At 31.2% G+C, this 23,697-nt stretch overlaps 2 long non-coding RNA genes across 2 annotated transcripts; one reads left to right on the forward strand and one right to left on the reverse strand.

Annotated features, from left to right (window-relative positions):
* Positions 1-1,419: 1,419 nt before the first annotated feature.
* Positions 1,420-5,745, reverse strand: LOC125211801. The gene is made up of 3 exons (XR_007174568.1): positions 5,203-5,745; positions 2,227-2,287; positions 1,420-1,621 (listed from the first exon to the last, which is right to left on the reverse strand). It is a non-coding gene; the product is annotated as an uncharacterized LOC125211801 (long non-coding RNA).
* On the forward strand, positions 4,320-5,284 carry LOC125211800. Its single transcript, XR_007174567.1, has 2 exons — positions 4,320-4,746; positions 4,856-5,284. It is a non-coding gene; the product is annotated as an uncharacterized LOC125211800 (long non-coding RNA).
* Positions 5,746-23,697: the final 17,952 nt, after the last annotated feature.

Consider the following 23,697-nt stretch of genomic DNA (forward strand, 5'->3'; position numbering starts at 1 on the left):
CTCTGCTTCTATGCGACTCCATCCTTACCTCTTCTACCTCTGTGGAGTAAGTGCCTTATATAAATGAATATTTTAATGACCATGCAAGTGAAAAACAACCGGAGTCCAAAATAGAATTATATAAAAGAATATTTTTCAAGACCGCTTGAAAACATACTCCTTAGGAATCTTAATATTCTCACTTATGCAACAGCATGACTATTTTGGTTTTCTAATTTTAGACGATTTCCCCAATTGTTCTTCTTACCAAAAAATGCACCACAATTAGAAATATGCATGAAGCATCACCAATATTTCAAAATTCTGAAGAACAATATGCAAAAGTATATTAACACAATTTGAAGTGCTTATGATACCTAATTCTAAAGAGTATGTATAGTTTTCGGATTAAAATAGGTCTGAACAACAAAATCAAGCATATATAAAATATTACTACTGCTAAGAACATTTTAAGTGTCAGTCATTTCTCCAGTACGCTCTGGCTGCATCCCAATAATATTGCAACTTCTTAATATCCCGTGTTATAGAGAGATCCATTAGAATCATATATAAGCAATGAATACATTTGATATAGCAATGACAAACATTGCACTCACATGGTCTTTAGTTGTTTCAATGGACTAAGAGAGGAATACCCCGATTCCCAAAAGTTTATTAACATGCAAAATAAAGCTATAAACCTAATAAGATAAGAATGACAAAACACATACCACACAATCATGAAAAACACATTCCAAGCCGATGAACAAATTTGTGTCCCGGTTTTGGTCTTTTCTAAAATACGAACACACTAAATTTTGATGACAAATGAAGTTTGCTAGGTAGTAGATTTTTACAAAAAATTCATAGTTTGATGAAGAAGGCAATGATGAAGCGAGTAATAAGTTTACAACTGAAGCATATTTATAAACAAAATATATAAACAATCTATTCCAATAATTTTTAGTACGTTTCTTAATATTGGCGGTGGTTACAAATACTAATTAGTGTAACGCTAATTCCATTAAATATGTAGTAAAAATCTGTGGACCAAAAAGTATATTTTACCATATAATTTGCTCGATGAATTTTTACAAATAACATAAAATTATGTAGCCTAGCTATGACATACGATATTATTTTAATAAACATTCATAAGACTCATAATATTGAAGTAATAATTCCAATCATTATTTTAAAATTTTTTCAGATATTCTACTTAGCCTACTCGTTTATTCCATTAATAAATTATGTGCAATTATTCTAATCAGCGTAACAGTAACCGGTAATTCCATTAACTAATCTATACAATATATAAAGGGGGAGTTTTGGGAATATTTTTCACGACCGCACTTTGCTAAGGATAGCAAACGCGGTTTATCGTGACTAGGAGAGGATTAAAGAAGCGAGAAAGAAAGGGGAATCTCAACAAAACTGGAATGAACGAAATTAAATTGGAATAACTGTAAAAATATATTAGAGTGCGTAATACAAAAGAATATAAGTTTGTTATTTACATTGCAGCGGAAGAGTCAAGAGAGAATGACACCGTGTATGGAGACACGATGCATCAAAGCATTTATCAAACTGAAACACATTCGCCATCCCTGCTCAACATCACCCCTCGTCGTCACCGCTTAACCTGCATATTTAGAAATATATGCAGGGCTGAGTACAAAAGTACTCAGTGAACACATTGCCAAAAAAAATACACATATACATTTAAAAATATTGTCATGCCATTATCACAGTAACACTCAGGGTTTTATTGAAAAGATCCGAGCTTACTAAAAATAATCACATTGGGCTGCAGCCCCTTTTTTCTGTACTTAGCCATATCTGATCATCTTGTGGCGCTGAGATGGTATTCTCATACGGTCACCTTCTCTGCCCAACAGGTCAGAGGCATCCTTGTGGCGCTGAGATGGTGTTCTCATACGGTCACCTTCTCTGCCCAACAGGTCAGAGGTATCCTTGTGCCGGGAAGGTGGCCACCTTCCACGGTCACCTTCTCTGTCGTCCGTTCACGGTCAGAGGTATCCCGTATACACTAGTCCGAGTGGGGACACCACCCTCACTGGGACCCGAATTCGACTTATATATCATCATTCATAATTCACTTGGCCTTAGCCAACAGATAGGCATCATACACAAAACATTTATGGCAAGACAACATCATTAAAATCACGAACATGTGTTCGAGTTTTCACAAAATATAATTTGTATTTTTAGTATAAGAAAGCTCACCTCATTCGTTTAATTTCCTTAACTTGAAATTCTCGCTCCGACTTTAACTTGCAAAGATAACCTTTTTGGAAACAAAACAATATAATATGATGTACTAATCAGACTTCAAGAAATTCTTAAACTTTAATAGAAATGTATGCCTCAATTAATTCTCTTTTCTTATTTCACTTATCCTAGAAAATTCTAAAACTCATATATTATTATTTAGTACTCCTTTCGCTATTCCTGAGCTCCGACTAAATTGGAATTTCATACACTACTACAAATTTTACGCATGGTTATAACAACTCGGATCGCAAGTAATTATTTTAGGTTGCTTAACCAATTTATTCTTCCATCCAAAATCCTTTAAAAATTAATTCCATCCAGTCCAACAATTCTTCTTGCTCTTTGATAATTCTTGGCATAGTAATTAATTATTCTAGCCTACTGAACTAGCCCACAATCTCAGTACCAAATTAGAAATTAACAACTCTAATTAAATTATTGGCCCATCAATTAATTAGGAAAAAAAGCACCCCCAATTCTAAAATGAAATTAGCCCATATACTCCATTAGAGCATCTCCACGGAAAAGGATAAATGAAGAGATAAAGGGATATAACTACTATATTTATCTTTTCTACATAAAAATTTATTCTCCAAGGGAAGGGGTATTTGAGGAGGTAATATACCTTCTTTCATTTTGAGAAGGTATCTTTACCTTCTTTCATTTTAGAGTGAATTACATAGATGATACCTGATCTTTCACTTTCGCACGTAAATGGTACCTGATCTTTATTTTATATCGTTTTTGGTACCTATAAATCACATTTTTGGTACCTGATGCAATTTTCTTCCCAAGTTGCCCTTTAAACAAATATGTTTCCATTTATGTCATAAAGGGTATTTTGGGCAAACATAAAATTAGTACCAAAAGTGATATTATAATATCTTCTCTCATTCTCCTAATTCTTTATACTATTATTATTAATCAATATTAATATTAATATCCATTGTTAATATTATACTTAAATATAAATATAGTTATAATTATATCTAATTATTATTATTATAATACTAAAAATTGATAGTAATTAATAAATAATTATAGTATAATTATATAAATTATGAATCACATAATATTATGTAATAATTATTATTATTATTTTACATTAAATTAGTAACTAATCAATATAGATTATTATTGTTATAATACTAAAAACTGATAGTAATTAATAAATAATTGTAGTATAATTATATAAATTATCAATCACATAATATTATGTAATAATTATTATTATTATTTTACATTAAATTAGTAACTACTCAATATAACCTTAATAAAAATTTAACATTGTGAATTGTATTCATAATGATATAAAAAGTTGAATATTTGTAGTTAGGTGTTTCAACCTTAAAATGAGTATAAAATAATTTAATAAAAAATATTCAATTGATTTAATTATTTTAAATAATTAATTTAATTAAGTATTTTATTTTTTGTTTATATTATGAATGCAATTAGATGTATGTATAAACCACTAAAAAGAAAGAAGAAAAAAGAAGGAAGAAGAAACATAAACTAAGGAGAAAAAAGATAAAAGAAAGGAAGATAAAATACTAAAAAGAAAGAAGAAAATGAAGAAAAAAGAAAGAAGAAGAAACTAAAGAAGAAAAAGAGAAATGAGAAGGAAGAAAAAATAATCACATATTTGGTACTATTAAATGAAAATTTTCAAAAATATCCTCCATGAAAAAAAAATCACATATTTGGTACCTAGGGTTATTTTTGTCACTGGGTACCAAAAACGATATAAAATCAAGATCAGGTACCATTTATGTGCGAAAGTGAAAGATCAGGTACCATTTATGTAGTTCACTCTTCATTTTAAAAAGGTATCTTTACCTCCTTTCATTTTAAGAAGGTATCTTTAACTCTTCTTAATAAAAAAAAAAGGTAAAAAGTTAGTTATTTTTGTTTGTCTTTTCAATTTACCTTCTTTCCCTTTTTCTGGAGTCCATTACTTTGTAAGAAGGTATAATAATTTTTTTGAGAATGTAAATAAAAAATATACCTTCTCAATATACTTTTTTCCCTTGGATATACTATTACTTATCGGTCTCTCTCCTCCTCTCACTAAATCAGCCCCTTTCTTCCCCAAATCACAAATTAGAGAAATTCTCCCCCAAATCGGAGTTTCCGTCGACCAGCCGATCCGCCGAAGCCACCGCCGCCTCCGTCGGTGTTCCCTCCTCCTTGTCGTCTTTCTCTTCTCTCCCTCTTTTCTCTCTTTCCCCTCTCTCTTCCTCTACAGATCTCCGTCTCCCCCCACTCCGCTGCCGTCGACCTCAGGCCCGCCGTCACGCCACCACCGCCTCGAATCAGCCCCAGCCGCCGACGCCGACCCCCTTCCCGATTTGTCGGGGCTGAGAGCATAGCGGCTCGCCGCAGCGGCCTCCCTCTTCCCCCCCTCTCTCGGTTTTCCCCCTTTTACCGCCGGCATGCACCACCTCCGCCACCGACGCCGTTTTCCGACAGGTAAGGTGTCCAACATAGTTACTTGTTCATCTAGTTTGTCTCCCTCTCATTTTTTTCATTCACAAGATTATAATTTTAATGTTGAAACTTTGTAAATTCAAAATTTCAGGTTTTAAAGAATGAAACAGTGACGAATTTTTAGAGCGTGGGCTGTCACCGTCGGCACTCCGACGGAGTGCCGAGCTTGCTGCCTGAAGTCCCTCCGGCAGATTCATATTTTAGTCTAAGATAAGCCTCTGTTCTTTTTGCTAGGAAGTGCTATTTCTATATTCCTTGCTACAAGTTGCTATTTCTATGTTCTTTGCTGTAGTTATTAAGTTGTACTATTTGGCAGAGACTAAATCTTGCCTAGAAGCATACGTTGGATGCATGTTTGTAATTTGGGCAGGGCTATGTTTTGCTTATATCTAGTGTTGCAATATGTGGGAGAAAGAAGTAAGATGTTGTTGTACTCACCTTTGTAAAAGTGAAAAAGACTTATTAGATGTGAAATAGATTTGTTGGATCTCCCTTTGTGAGGGGACGTCCTCTTCCTTTCCTTGATGCGTTGGAATGATTCTGGAGAAGAGAAATGTTTGGTAGGAGGTGGGTAGTGAAATGAAATGGCTGGTATATATATATGGGTAGACAAGTGGTCTGACATAATCCTCATCCAAATATTCCTTTTTGTCAGAGGATATGATTCTTCTGACAGCATTCTGAAAAAAATCGATCCTCTAGGATCTGCCTCACCTTTTTTTTTTTAATTCTTTTGTATTAAATAAATTATTTAGGATATTTATTAATGTATTTGTTTGATTTGGTTTGGTGGAGGAAAAACCCGGTTCAAGCTCGTGGCTTTGGTGTAGGAAAACAAATAACATCCTCAGTTATTCCTGATGATGTACCGGACTTTTTTGGAGTATGAGTACAATCATTGAATGGACTGCGTTAACTTTTCCCTAATTGTAATATATATTAGGATTTGAGATAACAGGATTTTATCGGGCTTCGAATGGATATGCCGAACACTATAAATTTTTTATTTTGGATTTACTCTTTTTGTTGTACATGATTTGTTCGTTTGAGAACGAAGCAACTATTATTTATAATTCCAAAAATTATTATAAACGTAAAAGGCAGGTTTCAAATACTACAACGATTCCTTATTATTTATCTTTAAGCTAATAATAATAATAATACGGTACGAAAGTTCGGGTTGTTACAATATTCACAAGATTGCCATTATGAAAATTTTGTAATATTAATGAAAAAAAAATATGACTCGGTCATGGCCTTTCCACCTCTTTTGTAACTCCCATTCCATTACCATAATTTTTGGAATATTTGAAAAAAAAATTATGGCTCGGTTATGGCCTCTCCACCTCTTTTGTAACTCTCATTCCATTACCATAATTTTGGGAATATTCAATAACCTAATTAATTATAATATTAATATTAGGTAAGTTATTGCACGTCCTTTTAGTTAAACTTAACATTTATGATATTTAATAAATTTAGGAAGTGAAAAGATTTTTAACAGAAATAATAATGCTATTACGATTTTTGTCATTCTCATTTTCTGAGAAATATGTGTATGGTTCTCTGTTTTTGTATGCTGATTTTTTTTAATTTCGACTCGAATTTGAAGTGTTTGTTGTGATTATCAGGGAGTAGAACAGCTAGAAGGAATATTGGGTTTGGGAGGACTTATGTTGTTAAGCCTAAAGGGAAACACCAGGCTACTATAGTCTAGCTGCATGGCCTTGGTAACAATGGCTCAAGGTTTGATCTCTTTTTACTCTTCAGATTAGTGAAAGAATTCAATCATTTTGCTGCTCAAACTTTTTAAGGATTGGGATGTCACACTACTCCACACCTCATGGTTCCTAATATTGGAAGAGCACTTTTTTATTTTATTTGGCTTTAGTATTTATCTCTTTTCAATGTCCTTTTGCTTTTAGGTTATGTAAATTGAAATGAGAAATGATTTACAGCAATAATGTCGGTTCCTTTTTCATGAGTTATATCTATGTTGTTCAAGTAAATTTGTGCTCAGAAATATGCTTACTTTTTTTATTTTTTAATAAAGTGTTTAATGTTATGATTCAACTGTTATTTTTTACTCCTATTACATAGAGGAGATCAAAAGTTTACTCCTTATAATTTATAAGTTGTATTGGTTTAAATGTAGCTTATAACCACCAGTGAATAACTATAATCAGGTTGAGCAAATTTTGAATGATACTCTTCATGTAATCAATCCCTCAAAAAAAGATTGGACAATCAGATTTCATATCATCAATAAGGTAAGAGAAGTTAGTTGATCCATAGAAAGTTTGAAGGTATATAATGTTTCACAATAGTTTATAATATTATTTTTATAACATCATATAATAAATATATTCTTATTTCTAATTTTAATGTTTTACCTTTTGGCTTTCCATTTTTTTAACCGTTATTAGATAATGGTTGTTTGATAGTGGTTTAATTATATGATTCTTCATAAATGAATATCATAATTCCAATAATTTATCTATTATCTCTCATTTATATAATTGTATTACTCTATCATCTTAGCATTGAGTCCACATTCGTTTTATACATTATTTTCATTTCATTTATTTTATTGTCATTTGTAATTAATCTTTGCGAAAAGGTATGTTTTGAAAATAATAAGTTAGCATTTTCTATGTTTAAACATGTTAACTTGCTGAAGAATTGAGCTCCATATCTAATATCCCATCATGAAAAGAAACTCATAGATTGAAGACAACATGTGGCAAAGGAAGTCAAGCAGGCAGCCATGGTATTTTAGGGTGGCGATGGTAGTAGGTTTTTTTTTGTTTGAGAAGAGAAATGGAAGAAATGAATGTAGTTGGTAGGTAAATAAGTTTTTTTTTGTTAGCTTATTTTTCTTATAATATAATGTATATATAGAATGATAACAGATAGGTTACATTTAATTTACATTTATTACTGAACGATCATGTTGATGGTAATATTAATTAATAGTATTATTTTTACATAAAGAATTAAATTAATCTATTTATACATATATAAAATTAGAATTTCGGAGCACTAACAAAAATGTTATTATCAATATTTTTGAGGTGTAGATATTAGATTATAAATCAAATACTCATTTCATAAAATTGAGATATGAAAAGTTTTTAGATCTTTTAATTTATTGGAGAAAGTGAATAAACTTTAAATGTATTAACCTATAGAACTTATAATTCTATTTTTTTTGAATTGCATATGTGATTATACATTAAAATCATGATCGACCAGTTTCTTATTTTTTTTACATGCCTATGTGTATTTATTTGCATGAGATTTTTGTATAAAATGTATTATGTTGAGATGTTTTTAGTTTTAATTGATTGATTCTAATATTTTTTTAATTATTATGATATTAATGGTTAATTGGATTTGTATTTTATGGAAGACGTGAGTGGATCTATTTCATCTATACTTGATTAATTTATACTTAATTGTTTTGGAAATATCTTAGTCCATGCTAATAAACATATCAGATTCAAGTATATAAACTTTTTACTTTATTATCACACACACGTATGCATGGAGCTTAGTCCGTGCGTATATTGTACATATTTGATCAAACACGTATAGTACATTGCACGGAGCTATAGTAAATTTATTTGTACTTAATTGTTTTGAAAATATCTTAGTCCGTGCATAGCACGGGAATTATAAAAATATCAGATTCAAGTATATAAACTTTTTAATTTATTATCACACACACGTATACATGGAGCTTAGTCCGTGCGTATATAGTACATATTTGATCAAACCTAATTTATGTATTGCACATAAGCTACTAATATTATTTATAATATTCGGAGGGTCACAAACTAAGCAACATGAACTGCGCAAAAGCAACCAAGATTTACTACATTGCAACATACAAAACAAAAGTTGAAAAAATACCCCTAAATAAGCAGAGTCAAGCGAACTAAAAGATACTCAAATCATTAGCGAAAAATATAAACAACTAAAGAAGAATCCAACCTTCTCGACAGGGAGAGTGAAGCAAGCAACTAAAATAGCCCCAATCAGCAGCAGAAATAGCGAATGTTCCAATATATAATATTTGATTATTTATGATGAATCAATAAATTTATGTACAAATATATCTATATGTATACGTGTGTGTGAGAATAAAGTAAAAAGTTTATATACTTGAATCTGATATTTTTATGACAAAAGAATTGTGTATGTATAATACTCCTAATAGATAAAATAACTCCATTAGAAATCTAGGGACAAATCCAATAGAAATAAAAAATAGAAATAGAAAATAACCTAGTGAGTGAGTGGAAGTATAGCATATGTGTATATATTTATAGTTCAAGAAAAAGAACATTGCTGGGGATTGGTGCCCCTTCACAGCGGAAGACATGCATACACAAATAAATCAGATTTACAGATCTATTTGACCGATCATGGGATTAATCTACATGTTAAACAAATCAAATTGCATTCAAGAACACAAATAAATCATGTTTAAGGAATTAAAACCCTAATTCATGATTTTCTACGGTTTAGAATTACCGATCTGATTCTCCAAAGAATCGTCGATTGCTTGCGCCTTCTCCATGAGATGATCTTCGTACTCAACCATAAATCTTCTAATCTGTATCCCGAACTCAGATTATGACCTTTGGGTGGGCAAAGCTTGTCAGAATCGAAAAGGGCTTGATTAGAAAGAAGACAGAATATCAGTTTTGTCAAAAACCGATTTTTCGTCCACTCCCAGAGGGGAGCACGAAAATTAATGATTAAAATTCAATTAAGTCTCCTTTCTAATCTCCTTTTATATTGAGTTATGGTGGGCCAGATTAGGGATCCATGGAGGTTGGACTTGGGCCAAACCTGTTGGACTTTTACTAATTAAATTGAGCCCCAATTTAATACAAGTCCAAACAGAATATTATTATCATCCACTATAGTATAATAATATTGACTGCCCGTCCAATCCCAAATTACGAGTAATCCGGGCTTTACCTCTTTAATTTATTATTTCTCGTGTTTAAGATATAAATATCCATTAATTAATTTAAGTCTGCTATTTGACTTTAATTAATTAATATCTTTTTCCAAGAGTTGTCTAGTTCAAAATCTTTATTTATTATTCTGGAATAAATTCCAACCGGCCGGGTTTCTGAATAATAAAACCTTTTTCGAACACCTCTTGAGGATATTATCAAACTGGACTCACCCAGCACACGATTCATTGCAATAACAATACTAGCACCTCTAGACATTGATCACCACTACCCAAGATATCAGGATTCTTGGATTGCGAAAAATCCGCACCATTTGATAAATCAAAGTAGTGCATAATCAATATCGTATGCTCAATGTTATGTCAACAATGATTAAGAAATAACAATCACCGAGACCTCGTCTTTCAGTAAATAGCAAGAAAGACTTATCTCAACTGTTAGATCCTTCAGTGCTATACCACACCAGTGTCGTTTATTTCCTAAGGTAAGGAAACATGCGGACTGACACTGCAACCTTTCACGATAGGTAGCCAAAGCCTATCTAGGTTGTGAAATTCTATTTCTCTTCTACAAAGGACCGACTGCGTCACCTTCTGTGAACATCGTTCACGACCAGTCTACTATGTAGAAGAATTAGACTTGTTTGCTTCTTATACATTTAAATGTTTGAGAAACATCTTATAAATGCACAAGCAAACATCAATGCGATAAAATTACTTCTTCTCGCCTTGGGTTAAAAGTGGATTGTAGAATTTATTGTATACAAGCAATTCTATCCGTGCAACATGCTCGAAATATGCTTTTCAGTATACCAATCCTAACAATCTCCCACTTATACTCAAAATCATGCTTTCGAGTATACCCACTGCCAAAACTCTCCCACTTATACTCTAAGCAGGTCTCGGACCATGATACATCGAACTACCATACTTTTCACCTCATGTGTAAAACATGTTGCCATATAGGCATTTTGTGAAAAATTCTGCCAGGTTGTTCTCTGATGATATCTTGGTAACCATAATGTTTCGCTGCGCACTTAATCCTTAATTAATTTCATACTTCCTCTCTATGTGATTGCTTAGCCTTATCAGATCGTGTTTCCCTTGAGTTAGACACATGACTAGAGTAACCATAATAAAATATAATACTCATAGGCATACTCGGAATCACGGTCAAAGCTATTAGAAAGTTACTGAGATGAACAACTACCTTAGTAGTTTCCTATGAAACCACACTTGTAATTATCATGATAGAGCCTGTGATGTAATCACACTCCTTCAAGACTCAGTTTTCAACTCCTAACGTGAACACATAGTCAGAGGATAACTCGATCACCGATCAATAATAAAATCGAGTCGATGTAACCTAAAGGACATAACATAGATGTCTGGTAAACTAGAGCATACCGTTTAGCCTTCTTCAAGTACTATAGTATATTCTTTACCAATCCAATGTCCTTGGCCATGGTTAATATGATATCAAGCTTCTATGCCAACGGCAAAGCTAATATCTAACTTAATTCACATCATAGCATACATGAGACTTCCAATTACAGAACTTGTCTCATTCTTCTTGATCTCATTCAGTGTCGAAAAACACTTGACTAGAGACAAGATAATTCCATCCAGAGAAGTAAAAACTTTTCTTGGAATTTTCAATGCTAAAGTGTCTAAGTATGATGTAGATGTAGGATTCTTTAAGAAAACTTAACATTCTTTTTCTAGCAATCTAATGACTTAGATGCTTAGAATGTAACTAGTTTATCTTAAATCCATCATCCTTAAACTGGGTAGACGACCAGTTTCCTACGCTAGATAACCCTTTGAGTTGTTTATCAACTTTTATAGATGTCATCATCGTAGAGTACCAAGAATACCATATATAGTGCACTTTCAACTTTCTTGTACTTGTAGCACATAACCATTAAGATGTTCCATGTAGATGATCTCCTCAAGACTTCTACTTAAAGAAAACTGTCTTGACAATCATAATACATACATCCTAATTTATGTAAGCTACAATAGACAATATGATACAGATCGTCTTAGGCATAATGGCAAGCGAGAATATCATTCTTTCTGGGTATAACCCTTAGCCATTATTCTAGCCTTTCAAGATCCATGTTTACACTTGCAGATCCACTAGCTCCCACTGGCTAAAATAGTCTATGGGTAGTATCGCAAGTCTTGCAAACATTCTTGTCTATCTTAGATTATTATTCATAATCTATCATCTTATCAAGAACGATTATCTGAATGAGTCAATGTGTCCTTGTAGTTACAGGGATTAGATTCAAGTCGATCTAAAACTGAGTCTAAAGACTCTCTTAGACCCATGAACTTGTTATGTTCGCAAGGAACGCTCCCACTACGACATGACTCTTATAATCTTAGGTACAAATGTTGATTTTCTAAGTGCATAAGCATCTAATGGTATGACTTCTTGGTTAAGATGGAAAATAGATATTCTCATTATCTTGAGAATTATCATGCTTGTTAGGCTTGTAGTTCTTCTCATAATCTTCATCAAAGAATCTAGTATTGATGTAAACAAACACTTATCTTGCCGTGAAGATTATAGAACCCGTACCTTTTCTATCAATTGGGACAATCTTAAAACATACCTCAGTACACAACTCCAATTACTTGGATACCTTTTCCAAAACATGTGTTGGAATAACTCCACACCTTGAGATGTGCTGGACTAGACTTACCTCTAGTCCACAACTCGTGTGTTGTAGAAGGTACTGATGTTATGGTAGTTTCTTTAAGATAAAACTCGTTGTTTCCAACGTAAATCCCATCAATGATAAGGTATCATTGAGTGAAACTGTTCCCATATCGAACTTGTCTTAGAGAGACTTCGATATCTTCTTATATGACTATCCCATTCTTTAGAAGAATGCTTGGAGTAGTCAACTAGGATTTAACTCCCACTACTGATCTTAACTCATTGCTCGTCTCCCATGGTGTAGACCATTGAGACTTGCTAGTCTTTCTATGTTGCATCTCTATAAGTATTCTGAATCCCTTGAACCACCAAAGGATCCTTACTTATAGTGCATCAACCAGACTTACTTGACTTTCGAGCTATTTAACAAGCAAGTTGTTAAAATCTCGATAGTCACTTGAGTTAGACAAAATCAGTTTGAACAATTACTAAGTACTTTCTTGGCCTTATGTCTAAGTGCCATAAATACTTTATCATTCATTGTATAAGAAGTTGAACTGTTGTTCGAAACTCAATCTTGTTGCATTTATATTGTTTAGATACTATGATGTATAATTTGTTTTTCTATGGTACTATGATAGATATTCGAATCACATTTCTTAATAATGCACGCATTATAAAATGACATCGAACATCATTTAATCATAAACAAGTTTAGAAACTGAAACTGAATTCTTTCTAAACTAAACTGTACCAATAAAACAAAACTCTAACATCAAAACAAAACAATTAAGTGAGCATAAATAAATAGCTCCCACTGCAACAACTGCCCAACTGGATTGAGATCTCTCCTTTAGAAGTTACATTGTTATCTAAGTCATTGTCCTTCTTTAGAAGAGGTCAATCCGACTTACAATGCATCTTCACTTTGCCTTTTCACCTAATTTATCTTGTCTTTCTTGCTTTCAGCAGGCATTGATGACAATTCAGCTCTTCCCTCTTTCCATTGCTAGTCTTTTGTTCGATTGAACTAAGACATAGGAAAGATGCAGCTTTAACGAATTTGTCATCTATCATGTTATCTTCCTCTATTATTAATAAAGTGAATATCATGTAGAAGGTTTCCAACTTTTAAGTAACAACCTTCATACTATCACTTCCTATTACATTTGATGAAGAACTGAGTGTAGAAACTATTTGAGTAACTGAATCAGAAGATTCCTCAAAATATTCTATCTCTCGTGGATATTCCAATAGAATCTGGACATCGTCCTTATTGGATATTCTTCTTTCATCAATATAAACCAAGACGTGTCTTACTACTTAAAAGAAAGTAGTTTGACCTTCTATCTTAAAGAACTTGTCAAGTACATGCATGAAATGCATTCTTGAACTTTCTTTATAGAATTTTGTCAAGGAAATAGAGGACATGAATTGGTGAATATAAACTTTAAGTTTTCAGCAATGAGAATCTTATCCATTTACATTTTCAGTCTACATAATTTTGGCCTTCGAGTTTGATTTCTTTAAGGTTCGCAGACATTATTAAGAATTTGGCTGAGAAGAAATAAAACTATTTATCACATACTATGCTTGATACATAATCGCAAACAACCACAAAACAATTTATGTATCTCGCAACTGCCAAAACCAAAATAAGTACGCCTCTAGGGAGGTCATACAAATTCGGATTCCAACAATTTCCTGGTCACAATACCGACGAATAGTCCAGAGACCACTAAGGTGGCATGGCCGCCAAATATTGCCTAAGCTTTTACCATAAATATTTGCATCTAGAAATTTCATTTCTGTTTTGATACTCCTTCTAGGGAAGGTCGTACGCCACTAACAAAATTCCATAGCTATCTTATAAATAAGTTTAAACAAATGAACTTGCAATTTCGTAGGATTATGGCTCCCACTAGGGTGGGTCACGATAATATTAGAAACATGCTTCTAGTTTAAACAATTTACTATTAAGAAGTCTAATCTTATGACCTTGCTATTTCGTAGGATTATTGCTCCCACTAAGGTGGGTCGCGATAATATTAGAAATTGCTTCATATATAGACCAATTTATGGAGACCATATACAACGCACTGTTGTAATTATCGCATAGTTAGTTTGAACATGGCTTTTGCATAATTATCACATAAGCAGATAAGGCAGATTAATCCACTTAGAATAGATAATCACCAAATAAATAGACAAATCCATTTACTTCATGGTAATTAATCACACTGGATAATTATTGGAATTATTTAATAAATCTAGGGAGATTTAATTAAATAATTAAATCCTTATCTTATCTAAAATAGAAATTTAAGATTTGATAAGTTTATCTTGGATAATGGTTATCCAAATTAATTTAGGATTTACCTAGATAGAATTTAATCTATCTAAATCCTCTTAGGATTATTCTAGATTTTATAAAAATAAAATCAAATCCTAAAATTTAAGATAAAACTGATCTTGGATTATCATTATCTAAATCATACTAGGATATTTAAGCATAGAAACAAATTTATCCAAATCCATAAGATGAAGATAAAATCCAATCATTCTAAGATTAAACAAATCTTAGAATATTTAGAATAAGAAACTAGGATATATCAACTCTATTTGGATTTATACTAGATAAAACTAATATTATCAAAATCCAATTAAAGAAGGATTATCTTGTATTATCTTTATCCAAATTTATGATAAATTAACAAAAATTGTATATACAAAATACAATATTTTAGGTATTTTACATTGTAATAAATTTATAAAGATTTATGAATTTGATATATTACATATTTATCCTTACATGACCATTTCAGAAAGTATAAGTTTCCAATCTGAATATGTAGTGATTTAGGAAAAGATTAATATGGCTTCCTCATTGTATCTAGAGATTAATATAATTGCTTAATTTACGTGAAGGGTGTAGGCAACGAAATTAATTTTCTGCTTCCTTTTTTCAGTATACATGGTCTTGTTAATTATTTATTATTCATTATACAACAGTGTTCTCATTATCTATATATATTAGTACGATACAAAATTAAATATGTTACACAATACTAGTAAAAGCTTATTTGTTTTATTATTAAATAATTGTTATGATTATAATTATTATAAAATTGACTGCATGCATATATATTTTTCTCATTGCTATCCCCAACTAACTAATTATGATTATTAATCGATTTACTTGTATGCTCTATATCTCCAATAAAAATTTATGATACACAACTAAATAGAGAGTATATAATAGTAAAAAATAACTTAAAATGAGTAATAATTATTCATGTCCAGTTATTTTATTTTTAAATAAACCTTAAGAATTGTAAATTATAAAAATAATACATGTATATATGCTACTACTAATTAATTTCTCATTATTAGTATAATCTAATTAGTTGATGATCATTAAGTCGATTTCATTGCATATACTACATCTTCACATAAAAATCATGAAACAAAATTAAATATTAAATATAATAGTGAAATTTTTTTTAAGTGATAATAGTCATTTTCGTCCATGATCATTAATTCGATTTAATTGTATACTCTGCACCTTCTTCACGCAAAAATCATGAAACGAACTTAAACATGACATACTCCATGATGGTGAAAAAATAAATTAAATTGATAATAGTCATTCGCTTCCAATTATTTTATTTTTAAATAAATCTTAAGAGTGTAAATTATAAAAATGACTACATGTATGTATACTTAATTTTCCATTGCTAATATCATCCAACTAATTGATGATTATTAAGTCGCTTTTATTCACGCAAAAGTCGTGAAATGAAATTAGATATGATATGTAATAGGAAAAAATAAAATAAGTTGATAATAGTCATTTTGTCTAATTATTTTTTATTTTTGAAAAATCTTATGATTGTAAATTATAAGAAAGACTACATTTATTATTTAGTACTGGTATCTAATTTCTCAGTGCCAATTCGATTAAGTTGATCGATGATAATCCAAAACTAATGATCATTAAGCGTTCACTTTATACTCTAAAATCATGAAATTAATTGATAATAGTGAAAAATAAAATAAATTGATAATAGTCATCTATATATAATTATTTTATTCTTAATTAATTCTTAAGATTGTAAATTATAAAATTAATTGCATGTACATATACGAGTACTTTGTTTGTTAGTACTATCACTCAAATACTTGATGCTTATTAAGCCGATTTCTTTTTATACTCTACATCTTCACACAAAATTTAAAAATAAATTAAATACGGTGTATTGTACAAAATAAAAAATAATTTTAAATATAAATTTTCATTCGCATCCAATTATTTTTTAATAAAGTATTGATTATAAACTATAAAAGTGACTACATGAATGTATAGTTACTCACTTAATATTGTCATTTAACTAAATGACTATCATTAAGTCAATTTCCTAGTATACTATACATCTTCATGTAAAATTCTTGAAACGAAATTAGATATGACATAGAGTAATACTAAAAATTAATTTAAATTGATAATAATCATTCTCGTTCAAATCTTTATTATTAAATAATTTTTAGAATTATAAATAATAAACTACATGTATATAAAATTAATTTCTCAATGTTATCACCCAACTAATTGTTGATTATTACGTCAATTTCCTTGTATACTTCACAACTTCACACAAAATTCATAAAATAAAATTAGCTATGACATATAACATTTAAACTGACAATAGTTATTTGAGTCTAATTGTTTAATTATAAATAATTATAACAATTAAATTGATAATTGTTACTATAATTTAAACTTAAATTTTCTTAGTGATACCACCCAATTAATCAATGATCATTAAGTTAATCTTTTTATATTCTACATCTTCATGCAAAAAATGACTATAGTATGCGTACATTTATTTAATTTTCAAATATTTCTCGAATTGTAAATTAAAAAATGACTACATTTATATATAATACTTATTTTTTTAGCATTATCGCCTAACTAACCGATGATAATTAAGTCGATTTTCTTGTATATCTATATCTTCACCCAAAACCTTTACGAAATTAGTATTACAGGATATAATAGCAAAAACATAATTTAAAATAATAATAGTTATTCTTGTTCAGTTATTTATTATTATCATCATTGTCATTATTAATTTATCTCAATCTACTAAGATATATTTTAAATAGATTTAAATCTATTAATATCTATAAGATAGAGATAAATTTAATTATCTAAATCTACTAGGATATTTTCTAAATAGAATTAATTCTATAAATATCCACAAGATAAAGATAAATATGGATTTTTATTTTTCAAATCTACTAAGATATATTCTAGATAGATATAAATCTATCAATATCTACAAGATATGGATAAACATAATTAAAATTTATCTTAATCTATCTAAGATTTATTCACATAGAATTAAATCTATATAAATTCATAAGACAATAAAATTAATTATTATCCAAATTTATCTAGGATTTATCTAGATATAATTAAATATATCTAAATCCATAAAATAAGGCTAAAATCCAAATATAATTAATTAATTTATCTAGTCTATCTAGGATTTATTCACATAGAATCAAATCTATATAAACCCATAAAACAAATAAAATTAATTATTACTATCCTAATTTATCTAGGATTTATCTAGATAGAATTTAAACTATCTAAATCCATAAAATAAGGATAAAAATACCTTTAATCCATAATTTAATTAAAAAATTAAATTTTAAATAATCCACTTTGATATATTCAAATAATATTCTAAACAATATCTTGAATTAATTTTAAAATTAGACCATAACTAATTTCAAACTCTTCTCCAAATTCCTAGGAATAGGAATATCCTAACTAATTTGGAAATTTTTGACACAGTCAAACGAGTGCGGAAACGCCGCTGACGGGCTCCCACTCAGTCTGCCACCTGGGCTGCTTGGCAAACTGCCCAGCCCGACGTTGCTGCATCTACTGTTCCGTAGTCTCCGGCGCTGCTGCTGCGTCGTCGGCTATCGTCGCCGCTGCATTGCGGGATACCGACACTGTTGTCTCTGCGTCGTCGCACCCGCTGCTGCCCGATCGCCACTACTGCGCATCCAACAGCGCCGCCGCGCTGCTGCCCTGTGACTTCAAATTCACGCCGCCAAAGATTGTTGTAACAAAGTAGCGTGAAAAACGGACACTCACCGCGAGCTCGAATTGATTCAGCACAATCAAGATTTTACATTCATGTAATCAATGATTACATATAAAATTGATTCACTTACACGGAACAATTGGAATCAACAAACAAAGTAATCATTACACATGACTGCACACATATATGATTAATAAATCATACACGTAATCAATTCATATATGATTATACAAATTCCGCGAATACTAACAAGAATCAATTGATTCTTGAACAGGTAAAAGTTACTCGATAGAGAAATCAACACTTAATTCACGTAATTAGATAAAACCAACGCTTATAAAAATGACTGATGATCCGTGACATAAACTTCTCTCGACGAGGAGCCTAGCCGTTCTTCGTTTTAGGGTTTCATTCCAAAAACAAATAAAACCCAAACCAAACAAAGAAACTCATGCATTCAAGCAATTCACGTAACATGAAATTAATCCACATAATCAGAGCCAAAAATTGGCTCTGATACCAATTGCTGGGGATTGGTGCCCCTTGCACAGCGGAAGACATGCATACACAAATAAATCAGATCTACAGATCTATTTGATCGATTATGGGATTAATTATCTACATGTTAAACAAATCAAATTGCATTCAAGAACACAAATAAATCATGTTTAAGGAATTAAAACCCTAATTCATGATTTTCTACGGTTTAGAATTACCGATCTGATTCTCCAAAGAATCGTCGATTGCTTGCGCCTTCTCCACGAGATGATCTTCGTACTCAACCATAAATCTTCTAATCTGTATCCCAAACTCAGATTATGACCTTTGGGTGGGCAATCGAAAAGGAATTGATTAGAAAGAAGACAGAATATCAGTTTTGTCAAAAACCGAGTTATGGTGGGCCAGGTTAGGGATTCATGAAGGTTGGACTAGGGCCAAACCTATTGGACTTTTACTAATTAAATTGAGCCCCAATTTAATATAAGTCAAAACAGAATATTATTATCATCCACTATAGTATAATAATATTGACTGCCCTTCCAATCCCAAATTACGAGTAATCCGGGCTTTTACCTCTTTAATTTATTATTTCTCGTGTTTAAGATATAAATATCCATTAATTAATTTAAGTCTGCTATTTGACTTTAATTAATTAATATATTTTTCCAAGAGTTGTCTAGTTCAAAATCTTTATTTATTATTCTGGAATAAATTCCAACCGGCCGGGTTTCTGAATAATAAAACCTTTTTCGAACACCTCTTGAGGATATTATCAAACTGGACTCACCCAGCACACGAACAATACTAGCACCTCTAGACATTGATCACCACTACCCAAGATACCAGGATTCTTGGATTTAAATCCGCACCATTTGATAAATCAAAGTAGTGCATAATCAATATCGTATGCTCAATGTTATATCAACAATGATTAAGAAATAACAATCACCGAGACCTCGTCTTTCAGTAAATAGCAAGAAAGACTTATCTCAACTGTTAGATCCTTCAGTGCTATACCACACCAGTGTCGTTTATTTCCTAAGGTAAGGAAACATGTGGACTGACACTGCAACCTTTCACGATAGGTAGCCAAAGCCTATCTAGGTTGTGAAATTCTATTTCTCTTCTACAAAGGACCGACTGCGTCACCTTCTGTGAACATCGTTCACGACCAGTCTACTATGTAGAAAAATTAGACTTGTTTGCTTCTTATACATTTAAATGTTTGAGAAACATCTTATAAATGCACAAGCAAACATCAATGCGATAAAATTACTTCTTCTCGCCTTGGGTTAAAAGTGGATTGTAGAATTAATTGTATACAAGCAATTCTATCTGTGCGACATGCTCGAAATATGCTTTTCAGTATACCAATCCTAACACGTATCTCATCCTCCATTCATAATAAATTTAAATTTTTTGTTTATTTTTAACTTAATAACATAATAATTGAAATTTAATTATTTTTAATGTATATAAATATAAATCGCATTTATGCACCCCGTGCATAATCGCATCTAATTATATTAGTAATATTTAAGTATACTATTAGTCATTGTAACCGTTGAGCAGTGTTTATTATGTTTAAGTTGTATAGTTGTAACCGTTGATACATTGCCTATGGTAATAATTGTTTTAATTGCATTTACACCCCTAATAGAAAATAATTATTCAAAACTTTCTAAAATTCGCATTTTATATACGTACAGATATGAATGAACTTTGGTTTTGGACTCATAAGGTTGTTTTGGTATTGAAGGGCATGGCAGCCAAATCTGTAAATACAACTAACATATGTTTGGATAAATTTATTCCTAAATCATATTCTTGGTTTAATTAATATTTTTATTTTCTAAGATATTTGTCACTCTTATACCTAAGCGTTTTACTTACTTTATGTATAAATTTCATAAGTTTATGAGTAATATTCTTATAGGAATGTGATCAAATGAACTCTAAATATTGTACAAACTCAAAACTATGATCTGGACCATTGAAAAATGTCAACAGATCATAAAAAAACATCAACAGAAAAATATTAACAGAATTTTAATGGTAGTCAATGATTGATGTTGTGTTGATAATGTGTTGACATTAAAATCTTGAAACTTTACACTGTGTTGATATTGTATTGAAACTGTGTTCAAGCTGTGTTGAGGAGTTTTGAGTTTGTATAATATAAGTTTGCATTTTATCACTCTCTTTTCTTAGATATATTTAGATTTTGCATGATTTTAGAGGGTAGTTTAGTATGAATTTATCATATTCATCCATTATTAGACGTATTAATATCTATTTCACAAAATATGTGGATGTGCAGCAGCCTTAATGCATATCATTCTCGCGTGGATATATTGCACACCTCAACCAAAGTCCAGTACAAGAAGTTATGGCCGTTTACGAACACTGCGCTGTCAAGAAAATTTCACCTAGGCGGGTGACTTTGTTCACATTTCACCCGTACGGGTGATGTCCACAAAACGTGAAAAAATAGAAACTTCTACCCGCCCAGGTCAGTTATTGTTGTGTTGTTGACTAAGACGGATCAAACTTGGCGGGCCCTTTTTTATGCATAAATGCGTTTTTAGTGGGAATAAAGAGAAAAATGCCTAGGGTTCATTCGATTGACTTCAAGCTGCCCCAAAACACCTCCTACACCCTCAAGAATATTCTTGGATATGATAATTGAAGATTGAAGTCTAAGATTCAAGGATTGAAGCTCCCACTCCAATAATCCACCCATTGAGATCATCTAGTTCGCTTAATCTATGTTTTGTTTGATCTAATTGTTTTAAACATTGAATTAGCTCCATTGTAGGATTCTTGGTGAAGATGCACTAGTTTCATAGTTTTTATCCAATTGATTTCATATTACATTGCTCTTGTGCTTTTATATTCCTGAGCTTTTATTCATTCAATTGAGTAGCGAACTATTAAATATGTTTATGATTAATTAGATTAATTGGGTGACGAAATAGTTAATCTTGAAATAAGAATCATTCACAACTTAATTTAATAGGACTTGAAGGGTTGAGGTTTTGTGTGAGGACTTTAATCTTTTTAGTTCGTTTGGGAGTTGGGGGTTCAGGGTTAGAAGGAGACTTCAATTCTAACACCTAATACACGAATTTCTCACATCGAGAGGGGGTTTGATCTAATATTGTGATCGACATAACATCCCTAGAGACACTAAAAGGTAATACAAATTGATTGGATAAGATTTTAGAATTGTGCATCGGATCCTTGAGTTCTATAATTCACCACAATATCTTTTCTTATCTTGTTTATTTATTTAATTTTTCAATGTTGCTTTAGTAGTTTGATTTGGTTTATGGTACTTAAGTTGACACAATTAGTCGTAGTGGGATATGATACTTTTACTTACTACTTGCTACACTAGCCTCATACATTTGCGGGTACATCCCGTGTTTATCTTCAAATGTATAGCTCGTGTTATACAAATTAATAAGATCATGAAAAGTTGAATTATATGATAAATCACTATAATATCATTATTTCACTAAAATATTTTGATATTAGATTCATAATTATTTTCATAGAGCGTTGTATCATAATTGGAATGATTTGATGATAGCAACCCGTGGCACCCAACATATGACATATCCTCTATTTGTATGACTACCAGATAATTAGATATAATGAATATTATAATAAACCCCTATATTTTTAGACTTATATTATAATATTATTTTGTGATAAATATTTTGTTATATTATATAGTGCATCAAATGTAACATAACAGAGGTATCGATTTTGGAAGGTCGTCACACTCAGCACTGATACGCTCGGATTTGATTATGGAAGGTCGTCACACTCTACACTGTTTTAAGGCCATTATTTGTCCGTTTTGAGTGTTAAAGTTGCAATTCATAAATATTATTTATATATTTTACTATTTTGGTATTTTTGACGTGTTTTATGAGAAATGAGCAAAATAGAGCCTAAAAATATAGCAAAAAGTCGAAGATGAAAGTCTGGAGCTTTCAAGCTAGCCAGCGGTCCACTGGACCTTACTCAGCGACCACTGGTTGCCACCGACTGCTGCCCCGATAGTGGTCCGCTTCGGAAAAGAGAGTTGAAAAGAAGAACACGCCCACCGACCGCTGGATTAGATACAAAAGCTACAGAATGTTGGCCAGAGACCGTTGTACATTGTGCAACGGCCCGCTGGGAAAACGCGGAACATTTGCTTACTTTCTCTCCAAGACATACCATACTATGCTGAAGAATTGTTATATTATTGTACATGATTTGAAGGCTATAAATATCCCCTAAAGCTTCATAAAAAAATGACCTATTTGCTGCATAATATTCTAAAGCATAATATTTGAGAGTTCTTCCATTGTTCTTCATTGTTCAAGGAGTTTGAAGCGTGGAATCAAGAGAAGATCAAGACTGCGAGATTTAACCTTTGGGTTTTATTTTCTTAGTTCTTTTGTTTTCTATATTTTTACTACAAACTATGGATATAGTATATTTCATTACGAGTAGCTAAATTTATTGAATTCTAGGGATGTGTTATTAACGATTTTGGTTTATACAGTTCCTATTTATTTAACATCCGTTTTGTTCATTACTTGCTTCAATTCTAAGTGTTGGATAATGCTTCATGTTTGAGTGACACA

The sequence above is a fragment of the Salvia hispanica genome, chromosome 3, assembly GCF_023119035.1.
Source record: "Salvia hispanica cultivar TCC Black 2014 chromosome 3, UniMelb_Shisp_WGS_1.0, whole genome shotgun sequence".
Taxonomy (NCBI): domain Eukaryota; kingdom Viridiplantae; phylum Streptophyta; class Magnoliopsida; order Lamiales; family Lamiaceae; genus Salvia; species Salvia hispanica.